The sequence below is a fragment of the Delphinus delphis genome, chromosome 3 (genome assembly GCF_949987515.2).
Source record: "Delphinus delphis chromosome 3, mDelDel1.2, whole genome shotgun sequence".
Taxonomy (NCBI): domain Eukaryota; kingdom Metazoa; phylum Chordata; class Mammalia; order Artiodactyla; family Delphinidae; genus Delphinus; species Delphinus delphis.
Window position 1 is genome coordinate 146,770,005 of NC_082685.1, and position 12,597 is coordinate 146,782,601.

General features: G+C 47.5%; 1 protein-coding gene across 1 annotated transcript in view; it reads right to left on the reverse strand.

The window, feature by feature from the left end:
• LOC132422483 (PDZ domain-containing protein 2-like) overlaps positions 1-12,597 on the reverse strand; it is a 168,565-nt gene that overhangs the window by 119,630 nt on the left and 36,338 nt on the right. The window lies entirely within an intron of this gene.

A 12,597-nucleotide genomic window follows, 5' to 3' on the forward strand; every position in this document is an offset into this window, starting at 1 on the left:
GGGCCTTGACTCCAAACTTCTCTCTCTTCCTCAGTTGCTGATCCCTTCAATCTATCCCGCACACTGAGACATCCAATGGTAAATACGTAAGACCTGCTTGAACATTTCTCATTGCTCTAATAATTTCTCATGCCCAAAGAGGAAAGCCATTCTTGATCTCGTTCCAGTGCCTGCGTCAGGAAACATGCTGGCTGCTCTCTTTCGTGTATTTATGCTTGCACATAAACCAGTGGTTCTCTCCTACGGGGAGGAGAAGGGGTTGCTCCTGGCATCTAGCGGGTAGAGGCCAGAGATATTGCCAAACATCCAACAATGCACAAGACAGCCCTCTGCAACAAAGAACAAACCATATGGGTTCTTAGAGCATTAGATTATACTGTTCATTGTTACCATGACGGCTTCCCACCCTAGGGGTGCAAGCACAAAGGACGTCGGGGTGCAGGAAACTGAATGAGGAAAGCAGGTCAGGCAAAAGCAATAGCGGCCGGGCTTCCCTGGTGGCGCTGAGAGTCCGCCTGCCGATGCAGGGGACACGGGTTCGTGGCCCGGTCCGGGAAGATCCCACAGGCCGTGCAGCGGCTGGGCCCGTGAGCCATGGCCGCTGAGTCTGCGGGAGAGGCCGCAGCAGTAAGAGGCCCGCGTGCGGGGGCGGGGGGTGGGTAAGCAATAGCGGGTGTTTGCGACTGGAGCAGGCGTGTCCTTCCAAAAGCATTGAGATTCAAAGCCAAAAGTCCTGAGCTGACTCCCAAAGCAGGGGGTGGGTTCACAACTTCTTGGAGGTTCCTGAGCAGGCGTGGGGTTGTTCACCTCTCTGGCCCTTGCTTCCTTGGAAATAGCGGACCAATATGTATTGAAAAGTTCCCTCTTATACGTCCCTTCAAAGCCCAGCATGCTCCTAAGTTGTAGTAAATAAATGGAGAAATAGAACAAAACTCTCTTCATCTCAGATTCTTAATACAGTTTCACTATCCTTTTGAATTTTTCCCCCCAAGGGTGCTTTCTTTGTAATCTTGCTAATGACCTTACTCTAGTTTTTCTGAAAAACAAAACAAAAACAAAACAAAACAAAGCATTCTACAAAATACCAGTGTGAGGAGATGCTCTAAGGAAGAAAGACTCCATGGTCAAATAAATTAGAGAAATTTGCATACTAGATCACCCTTTAACTGGTATGTCCAAATCTTATTTTATCAAACAGTTCTCACCCCTGCCTTTTTACCATGTAGCTTAGTAATCGGAAACAAGTGCTTTGAGGAGTTTTGGAAACACTCTCAGATGCTCCTCCTTGGCCTTCCTCGGGTATAGGGCATTGTTTTTGGTTTAAACTTCCCTTTGTGCGCAGAAAAGTGCCAACGCCCCCTAACCCAGCCCCCATCGCTGAGGCTGGGACCCTTCTCTCCTTCTCATAGCTTGTCTCCACATCTAAATGAACATGGGCACTCTGAAACTGCCCAGTGTTCATCAAGAAGGAGCCGTCCTGGGTAAAGGTAGAGGGATGCAAAGGGAGTTCACACGGCAATAAGAAAGTATAATGGAACAGGAAGTGCACAGCCTGGATCCTAGACAAGGACACCAGTCTCTCAGGGCTATTGGTCATCTCAGGCCAGCTTTTCAGAATCAAGGCCCATTAATGAGGATTAGGTCAGTCCATGAGAAAAGATAAGCATGTTTCTTCCGGACATAGATGGAGAAAAGGACCAATCACTTTGGGACAAGGAAAACCTGACTTTAGAGGAGCAGAAAGCCTTTATGACTTACGCATCTGACCGATTCCCCCACGGAAAGCTGGAGCAGCCCACACCCTAATGTCAAGTCATTTGTGCCTGCCTGGCCCCCAGCCAAGGACAAAGCACTGAGACACACCAGCCAGGGGTCTTGGTCACCAGATGAGTTCTCAGCCCCTGCTTTCTAGTCTGGCTTGTCTGTCCAATCAGTCTTTTGACTTGAGGGTAGCTTTGTCATAGAAATGGAGACACTTTTGGTTTCAGAAATTAAATCCAGCCCCATCATGACTTGAACTCACTCCCGTGAATCCTGCCCCAACCTGAGAACTCCCTGGACCAGGCCATGAGAGTCTGTGGTTACTCACACTCAGTGGGGCAGAGGGAACAAGGGATCGCCTTAGCCAATGTCAAGGCCACCTGAAGCTTGAGATCTCTCTCTAATGCCTCTCTAGGCCCTGGGGTCGCTAAGAAATCATTTTCAGGAGCATCCCTGCAGACATTTCCCCAAAGCTTTGGTACATGGTCTTGTTGGTATCCATGAGATTAGCTCTCAAGACCAGAATCAAAGAGTAATTAAGGGGCTTCCCCGGTGGCGCAGTGGTTGAGAGTCCGCCTGCCGATGCAGGGGACACGGGTTCGTGCCCCGGTCCGGGAAGATCCCACATGCCGTGGAGAGGCTGGGCCCGTGAGCCATGGCCGCTGAGCCTGCGCGTCTGGAGCCTGTGCTCTGAAACGGGAGAGGCCACAACAGTGAGAGGCCCGCGTACCAACAGAAAAAAAAAAAAAAAGAAGAAGAAGAAGGGTCTTCTCAACCCAAATGTGGAACATCTGGTGAATGGATAAATAAAATGTAATTCATTCATCAATTAATTATTATTCAGCAATATAAATGAGTAAAATACTAATATATGCCACAACATAAATGAATAAGAAAGCATTATGTTAAGGAAAAGAGGTCAAACATAAGATCACATATTGAGTTATTCCACATATATGAACTATTCAGAAAAGGAAGCTATAGAGACATAAAGTAGATCAGTGGTCGCCTGGGGCCAAGCGTGGAAATAGAGAATAACTGTAATTGCGGATGAAGGATCTTCTTGTGGTGATAAAAATGTTTAAAACTGGATGATGGTAATGGTTTCATAACTCAGCTAATTTAGTAAAAATTATTGAACTGTAAATTCAAAAGTGGATGAATTGTACGGAATGGCACTTATATCTCAATAAAATTGCTTCAAAGTAAAAAAAAAAAGTGCCTTCTCTAAGCATTTGTGCTGTGCAGACTTGCTGGAAAGATGAGACCCTGTCCACAGGAGAAGATTCCCACTAGGGCGGGACAACAGGTGCTAAATGGGAAGTGATGGATAAAGGAAGTGAGGGTGCAGGATTTCCACAGGAAGGTGTCACCATGGGCTGGGGCGAGCAGAAGCAACCTTCCCCAGGACGTGGGTCTTAAGTAAAGGCTGCTTCTTGGTTTTGACGTTTCCCACAATTTCAAACTCCTCCCTCCATAGGTGAAAGGCAAGTGGGCCACGCCTCATGCATGCTGCAGCTGGAGACAATGGGGTTCCAGCCCGACCCACCTGGCACCATCACAGCAAGCAGAACATGCCAAACGGCAGGCTTGTTAAAGGACCTGCTGCAAAGGACTGCGGCCAGCCAGGTTTGGGATCAGACTGCCGCTCACCCATATCGCTTGGAGCCCATGAACGGGACGAGCTTGAACTCCACAGTCATAATTCCATTAAGACTCCACACAAGGTAACAAAAATGGGGGCAGGGCTTAGAATCTCCCACTCTCTGTATCTTATTTTTACTACATTGCTATTGTCAAGTAATAAGAATAGCCACTCATTTGGTTCTCAGAAACTGAAGGGGGTGTGGGTGTTTAATTACCCCGTAATGACTCCACTGAGTGAAGTACATCCTAAATGCGCATAGACTGTAGACGTACACACCTTCTAGAAGGCTCAGGAGCAGGAGGCCAAGTTCTAGTGGTTCCCAACAGCAGGAGGATAAGCTTACATTTCTACTCTTGCCAAGGTGCTAAGCGGTCAAGGGGCGCCGCTGAGCTATGCTGCTTTGGTCACCTGAACAGTGTGTACGCCCAACGCACCGCCCACACCTGTGACCGGGCTGCGAGTGCATTTCAGATGGGCTGGTGAAACCTGTGTGCGCTAGAAATCCGTTTTTTCAAGTGGTTTCTGTGATGGCCAACTCCTTCCCTCCCTGTCTCTGCCTGCTCTTCTGTAAGCTTACCAGTGGCAATGGAATTCCCCAAATTCCCCGTGGTGCTCAGAGTTTTACAGGTTTATTGCGCCCATTCTGTAATTTCCAGATCTCGAAATAATTCCTCTTCAAAAAAAATATACAGTCCCCTAAGCCTACCAAGTCTACATCAGAATGAAAAATTATTAACCTTTCCTACTCAGGTGGGGAAGGGTGGGGTGAAGGCCTTGGAAGAAATCCATCAAAACCCACTAAATGCTCAATAACGCGTTTGGGCTCAGCTGTATTTTGAAAGCATTTCTCATCTTTACCAGGGAGAATCTTCTCTGTCAGAATCACGTCTGGATCTGTGGTGGTAGGCACTTGACTTCCAAACCCTCGGCTTTCAGAAGCACTGGTGAGGAAGCTGGGTCACATGTGGAAATTTCTTCCTATGAGCCTCCAAACAATCACTTGTTTGTTCCTCCCACCACCTTTTTTTTTCCCACAAGAAGAATGTCTCTAAATAATTGGAGATTTCCCATGGGAATTGGGCAATGGTGACTTCCAGGTCCTAAACTTATCTAAAACAGTTTAAAAACAAAAGAAACAAGAATGTGCGTGGCTGGCCTGTAACAATACAAATTCTGGCAGTCAGAGGAGCAGCCAATGTATGAAACTTCTAGTACCTCAGTGGAGGGTGGGCACGGCAGGTAAAGCCTCTTTGGTTTGTATTTGCTCAACTAAGAATATGTGGTCCTCCTAGCACTGACCAATTGAAGTTTAATTTTAAGACCTATGAAAAAAGTTTGCACAGGGCCTTCATAATCTAAGTAGCAAGAATAATATCAGACTCCATGGCATTAACTGGGTTCAAGAGCTTCAAAATTACTTTAGCTGCAACCGTTTGCGTACAGTTAACACAGATTTCAGCGTGTCAACAAGAGAGGGTTAGATGCTTCACGGGGCCGGGGTAGGAGGCACGGAGGGGTGCGGTGGGGAGGGCGTTGAGAGCCCAGAGTACAGAATGGAATCTTCAAGAGTTTAAGCATCTTCCCTAAATCACAGAGAGGGGGACAGTGGGGATTCAGATCTCCACCCAAATCACGTCTGCCTATTTACAAACCAAATGTTCTTTCCCCTCTGGTGCCGGACTCTTAATGTGTCCCATTTGACACAGCAGATCTGAGTGAAATCTCTTAGAGGGGCAGCATATTTCGCGAAAAGAGAGTGAATTTTGGTTGGACGACTGTGGGTTAAACTCGGCATCCCCTGCTTACTAGCCATGTGAATAATAAGCAAACATCTCTAGCTCTCAGCTTGCTCGTATGAAGAAGTACAGCGCCTTTAGAGAGTTTCTGCTAAAAGAGAGATGGTAATGTTTGAGATCATCTCGGCACCGGCCACACAGTGGGCATTCAATAAATCGTGGTTATAGCGACTTTCGTATAAAACCTATTCACTCCACTCCTAGTTTTTAATCTTTACGTTTCCTCTCCACTGTTTTGGCTTATTTAGATCACTAACCAAATGATACCTGGCTTGTCCTGGTTCCACAAGTTCCTGGCTTAATTGAAAGTGACAAAGGGGACGCGGGGAAGGAAAGCAGAGTGCTCAGGGAAGGGCGGTGTTCAAAGACCCAGAAGTCAGCGCTGTGGGGCTGCCAGCCCCAATCAGGCCACTGGGGACATGACAAGAGGACGAAAGAAGGAACCACGTGCCGCCCAGGGTCCTCCCTGAAGAGCCACACAAAAACCCCGACATGGAGTCCCGTGGAAAAACATCCTGGCCATTCTCCGGGACACTGCTTGTGTCACCAACAAGATCAGGGCTCCCACTCGGAAGGGAACCGCACTTTCCTTCTCAGGAGCACCCAGGGCTTCAACTATTTTATTTTCCAAGTTATCTCCTGTCAGGCTAAGGATGAGCTAGGTCTCGACTCTCTTTTTATTGATGAAGAAAAAAGAAGTGTAAAGACTAAGGCGACTCTAAAAATCAAAAGAGACTCCTGAAGCAGCATTGTTAGCTATGCTATTTAAAAGGAAAAGTTAGCTCTGAGCGACTCGGGAACTCCAGGGGAACCATGGGTATCTTTGTCCTTTCCAGGGCTTACGATAACATTCCTTGGGGAGACTTCTGAAATATCCACAATGATGCCCATAAATGACTTCCAGCTGGTTCTATGACTGAACTTCTCAATCCCAGAAACTCTGTGTACTCACCCCAGCAGGTTCCACGTAGATGGGTGACATTGGCAACCGAACGTGCCAGTAACCGTTTACCCAGCTCCAGACCTCCCCCTTCCGCCTCATAGGCACCTTCACTCTGAGCTCTTGGAAAATCCTTGCAGAATTTCTCTTTTCTCTCAATACTTTCTCCGGTGCAAAGGGACCCTATTTTTTATTTCCTTCCTAGCTCTCCTTGGCCATTGGTTTACAATAGTCACTATCTGGCAGGTGTCAAATGCCATAAACATTCCAATCCTGGGACCCCCAGAGTTTCTCTGGGTCTGATGCAAACTCCAGACTGTGGCCATCGAGCCCTTCGACTGGCTGACCCCATCTTCCTCGAGGCTCCCCGTTTGCCTTTATCCTTCCCGGCAGGCCGTTCTGTCCCCACCCTGGCCCAAGTGGTAGTGCCTGTCTTGGTCAACCTTTTCCTCCCATGACAGCCACACCCTTCCCATGTCTGCAAACAGTGCTATTGAGTTTACAAACAGTTCTGCACAAAGTGGACCTCCTACGGTGACAGTCAGCATAAGGACCCACAATAAATACTGACTGATGTTGATAGGAGGCGCACACCTCTATCCTATTCACACTCAAGAAAACTGCCCCATTCCTCCAGGAGCTGCCCCACTTCCCCGGGCATCCGGACACTAGGTTTAATCTCCAAATGAAATGCTCTTGCCCAAGGATAGCTGGGTGGGTGGTTTCTGTGCCTGCAGCACTCTGCAGACGACAAAGGCCTCCAAAGAGCTGGAATCAATGAACACCCAGGGATCCTTGAAGAAAACAGCCGAGCACGTGCAGGTCACAGCCTTGCAAAAGTGACACTCAAATCAGGACAAGCTCAGTCTGAAAATAGATGCACCTGAATTAGGACATGAGAAGATGTCAGAAGGCATGGGAACAACACACCTAGATCACAGGGCTTGCTTGCTGGGCTGGGACAGAGGGCGCCCCGGGGTGTGAAGCAATGCAAAGATGGCACAGGTGTCTTTGTTCACCTCTTGGTCAAAGGCAATCAGGAGCCCAGTGGGAGTAGAAATCAAGCCTCCGTACCTGACTGACGGCACACAAAGGCACTCTCCCGCCCCACACAACTGCAGCTGGGGTGGAGAAGCCAACCCCTGGGTCCGGCCAACAGTCTCTGAATGACGCCAGGGAGATGGGCCTGCTGCAGGCAGCACAGGGCCCTAGAATGGACCAATTAGGAAGGCTTTTAATTTTATAAACACACCCAGAAAATACATCTAGAAAATGTCCAGGATAATAACATGGAAAAAAAATGCCAACCTAAAAAACCCCAAACAGCTGTTTGCCTTCCAAGGCCTAAGTCTTTAGCGTTCACAAGCACGTCTGCAAACAACAGGAACAGATAGGGGCCCATGCCCTCTCCCTAAGGGCCCCCCAACCCATGCATGTGGAGATGCCTACAGCCTCTGCCAGACCAACCTCCAATCAATTCTTCTTCAAAGCAAGAGGCTGGGCTTCCCTGGTGGCGCAGTGGTTGAGAGTCCGCCTGCCAATGCAGGGGACACGGGTTCGTGCCCCGGTCCGGGAAGATCCCACATGCCGCGGAGCGGCTGGGCCCGTGAGCCATGGCCACTGAGCCTGCGCGTCCGGAGCCTGTGCTCCACAACGGAAGAGGCCACAACAGTGAGAGGCCTGCGTACCGCAAAAATAAATAAATAAATAAATAAACCAAGAGGCTCTGAATAAAGGATTTCTGAACAAAGCCCTGGTCTGAAGTTACCCTGTAAAAAGGAAAATGTCTCTGCTGACAGAGTGGAAAACAGGACTGTGCTCAGAGAAGGCCAAGTGTTCATGAACCTGTCTGCATACCGCTGGTCCTTTCATCTGTTTTTCAAAAGCATCTCTAAGAATGATATTTGTTTCTACGCAGGATGAGCGTTGAAACAAAAATTAAAAATCAACACACACACCCCAGCGCGTGTGCATGCGTGCACGCGCGCGCACACACACACACACAGCCCAGCACACATACAGACCAGGACTTCCTCTCGCTCACATCCTCAGCTGCCAGTCTTTAACACTTTGGCCTGTACTGGGATGAAATGATGTGCTCATAAGACTTCAGGGTGTTTTAGTCAAACCCAGAAATGCCCTTCTCCTGGGGAGAGAGCTGGGAAAGTCCGCCTGCCTCTAGGCTGAAACGTCTGGATACAAGACTCAGATGAAGATGGTTCTCTTGGCTGAGTGCCCAAAGGACGAACAGCAAGGAATAGAGGAGACCCCCGGCCTCAGGGTTCCCCGGCTCGGCGGGGAACACCAGCCAACACAGGTCTGTGGCTGGTGACCTGGTTAACTGGGGAGTACGAACAAAATCTAGGGAGACCACAAGGCTGAAGCTGGTCTAGAAAGGGCCAAGTATAGCAGGCTCAGGGTCATCCTTTTTCTTTGCATGGACTTGACAGCTGCAACCTAAGAAAGGGAAAGATTTTCCAACTAGAGTGTAGGCAACAGGAGGGGAGATGCCATCTCTTCCCAGTATTCTTTGCATCAACTGCACAGTTCTGGAAACATGCAACATACTTTTCAAGAAAGTAAAGATTTCCGGCACGAAGGCCCCCTAGCGCTTTTAAAAGAGATAGGAATCCACTTCCAAAACAGTGCCTCTCTCACAACAACTAAGTACATTCTCACCACTTCAGGCCTTCCCTGTGCCCTACATTTTGCTGAACTCAACCTCTGTCTGTGCTCATCCCTGCCAGGCTCCCTGTAAATATTTCATGCTGCCCCCAGCTCCCTTACAAGCCCTTGTCGGAACGACTGAGGTTGCTAGACTGGATTCAGGTTTGCTTCACCAGCTTTCTATGTCAAGAAGGGGCACTGTACACAGTGCAGCCTCGATGTCGACCGAGCTTCCAGCTGGAACAAAACCAACCTTTGTCCCTGAATTACTGCTACAGTCTCTTCCCCTAAGGAAATGGGGTTAGCTGTGGCACCATATTTCATCGGGTTACTCTCACGCTGACCTCTGTCCTCCAAAACTTTCAGACTTGTCCCCTGAGACACATACCACCCACTCACAAAATTTTTCTTTTCAAAATGAGATCCTTGCGGTGACCATTTTGAAACGTATAGAAATATCAAATCACTAGGTTGTGCACCGGGAACAAACATAGTCTTGTAGGTCAATTATACTTCAAACAAACTCAGAGAAAAGAAGATTGCATTTGTGGTTACTAGAGGTGGGGGGGTGAGTGGAGGGGGAAGTGGATTAAGGTGGTCGAAAGGCACAAACTTCTGCTTATAAGATACATAAGTACTAGGGATGTCATGTACAACATGATTAATATAATTAACACTGTTGTGTGTTATAAATGAAAGCTGTCCAGTGAGTAAATCCTGAGTTCTCATCACAAGGAAAAGAAATCTTGATTATAAACAAAATTCAAAGAAAAACACACGCACGCCTAAAATGAGATCCCCGTGTTAGGAACAGAATCCTGGGAATGACAACGCAGTGAATTTTTGTCATTAGTGATTTTAATTTATGAAACTCCAAGTTTGGGGAATTCCCTGGTGGTCCAGTGGTTAGGACTCTGTGCTCTCACTGCTGAGAGCCTGAGGTCAGTCCCTGGTTGGGGAACTAAGATCCTGCAAGCTATGTGGTACAGGCAAAAAAACCCCAAAAACCAAAAAACAAAAACCACTCCAAGTTGTTTTTTTTTTTTAATGCTTTGGGGCTGCATGGGCATGGATCACTTGATCCAATAATTTTCCTAGCTTTTCAATTCTGGAATCATGTTGGGGGGTGGGGAAGGGCAATGGCCCAATTAAAATGCAAGTGATTCCTTTGCTTGTTGCTACACAGTGAACTCCGAAGGAAAATTAATACATATATTGCAAGCCCCCGGCCAAATCAAGACTTCAAGATGACCAGAAAAATGCAAACTTAGATCCTTCATGATGACTTTAATATTCTGTGAGCTCTAAAACCTAGTCATACTGAACAAGGGAGTTAAAGAATCAGCTTTGTTTTTCTCCCCCCCAACCATCTCAAGTTACCTAAACTTTGATCTGCTTATCCACCTGATGATGTAGACTACCCCTGTAATTACCAAACTACAGAAACCCACACTGGCAGCAAGAACCGTGGCGGGGAGGTGGGAAGAGTGATTTCTTAAATGGACAAGAAGTTAAAATGTAAGAATCGCATGCCAGACACTGTGTCCAGAGTCTGAGAATTTAATTCTTACGATAACTCTTAGCATCTCAGCATTTGTATCTTTTCCAATTTTACAGAGTAGGTAACTAGTCAAATATATGAATGACATTTGCCTGAAGTAGCCCAGCTGATAAGCAGACCATCAGTGGATTCTTGGGTTCGTGCTCCTTTCACTTCTATACTATTCCTCCAGTCAACACATTTCCCTCAAGTATTATTTTCAGACCTTGGGCCTCCACACGATGCTTTTCTCAAAAGCAATTGAACACCTGAAGCCTCAAAGAAGCACACAATATAGTTCCTATAAAGAAGAAAGATGCTGACCCCTTTCACTTGTTACTCCTGTCATCACAGTGCTCAGGATGTGGGACCCCGCAGATGAAAGCCCTGGTTGAAGAGAAGCCCACTGGGAATGGAAGCACCCCTTCGCTGGACCACGCTCCGTGCCATCTCCAACTAGCACACCTGACACGCGAGGAAAGGCTTCTGCTATTAAAACGTAACTTGGGGAAATTCTGTTGTGCTGGATGGACACCCCTATAGAGCGGGTTTCACTTGTGGAGTTGAACAGTTTTCCACGAGGACCCTCCAGTTACCCCACTCACTGTTGGCTGTACCAACTACAGTCGGAGAAGCAGAGCAAGGTAAACGGGGCCCGGCGCTCAGAGGAGCACGGAAGTGTCACTGTGTACCCACCAAGGCGCCAGGTACTGAGCACAAACGTTACCCATGTGTCTTCGTGGGGTGCAGTCAAGGTTGGGGCTTAGGAAAGGGATGAGTTAGGAAAGGGATGAGTTACTGTAAACCGGGTCATCAACCCCCGCTGGGCAGAAAATTGGAAAAACCACATGTCTCAGAATCCCTTGCAGCCAGAGTGCAGGCATGGGAGCTCATTTTCACCAACCAGAACTGGACGGAAGTGGGCAGGGGTCACCCACCGGGACCCAGCCTCACGGTGTGCGCTGGCGAAGATGGCATGGTTCTGGCGGTCATTCCCTGAAGCCCTGGGCCTGAGCGGGGAGCCGGGGCAGCGGGTTTTTCCTGCTAGAACAGTCCCACCGTGTGGTTTGGCTCTCCTCCTGGCTCCACAACATCCAAGCTTGACTCTTGGTCCCTCCCAGAAATTCCATGAACCACCTAACTAACATCCTTTAATACATCCCTTTCTGCTTAAACTAGCTACAGGAATTTCTGTTGTGTGCGGCCAAAAGCCCTGCCGGGCTCAGCAAGAGAGAAAGCAGAGAACCAAGAGGAAGCTGGAAGGATGGCGGAAGCCAGCTGGCACAGGCCTGAGGTGCCCACATGTGCAATGTCGCGGGCTTCTAAGCCCAGTGCTGTGTGCCCAGCGACACCACGGGGGGCCATCCACAGTGCACGGGCCGTACAGCTGGCTGGACATGGGTTGAAATCTCAAGCCCACTGCCCCATCTCTGTATCGTGCTGGGCAAGTTTCTCATACTCTCTGAGCCTGAGTTTACTCATCTATGAAATGGGAACAATGCTATTCGCCTTACAGGGTTGTAGAGAAAATAAAACTAGGTAATATATACGTATAGCCTAATACCATGCCTATGACCAACAGTTGTTCCAGAAATTATAAGGCTGTCTCCCCAGACCTTCAACTGATCTGGCTTACATGCTAATATAGAGAACATACCTCATCTGTCAAAATATATATTTTCCCTAAAATGGTTCTTACAAAGGAGGACACCATCTTATATTTCAATCTATACAATTATATTATGAACCACTCTTTCACTTACTTTTCTTTTTAAAAAATTGTTATGGGTTTATGTTTTATCTTTTATGTGCTTTAAACATTTTTAATGTAATTTTTAAAGATTATACTCCATTTACAGTTATTAAAAAATATTGGCTATACTCCCTGTGTTGTACAATACATCCTTATAGCCTATCCTACACCCAACAGTCTGTACCGCCTACACCCCACCCCGTTCCCCCAACTCCGGCACACACACTCTGCTAACCACTAGTCTGTTCTCTGTATCTGTCTTTCACTTACTTTAATCTGGGTGACAATATACTGCTTGGAGAAGACATAAATATCTCAGATTTGATCAACGCCAATTTTAGATACTTACAGAGGTCGGAATTGGTTTAAAATAAAGGGGGAAAATAAGTTTAATGTGAATTTAACGATTATTCCTGGGAGAAATGACCTCACAATGCAAGTGCTGGATTTCCTGGTAGCAGAGCAGCACGGTGGTTAAAAGCATGAACGCTG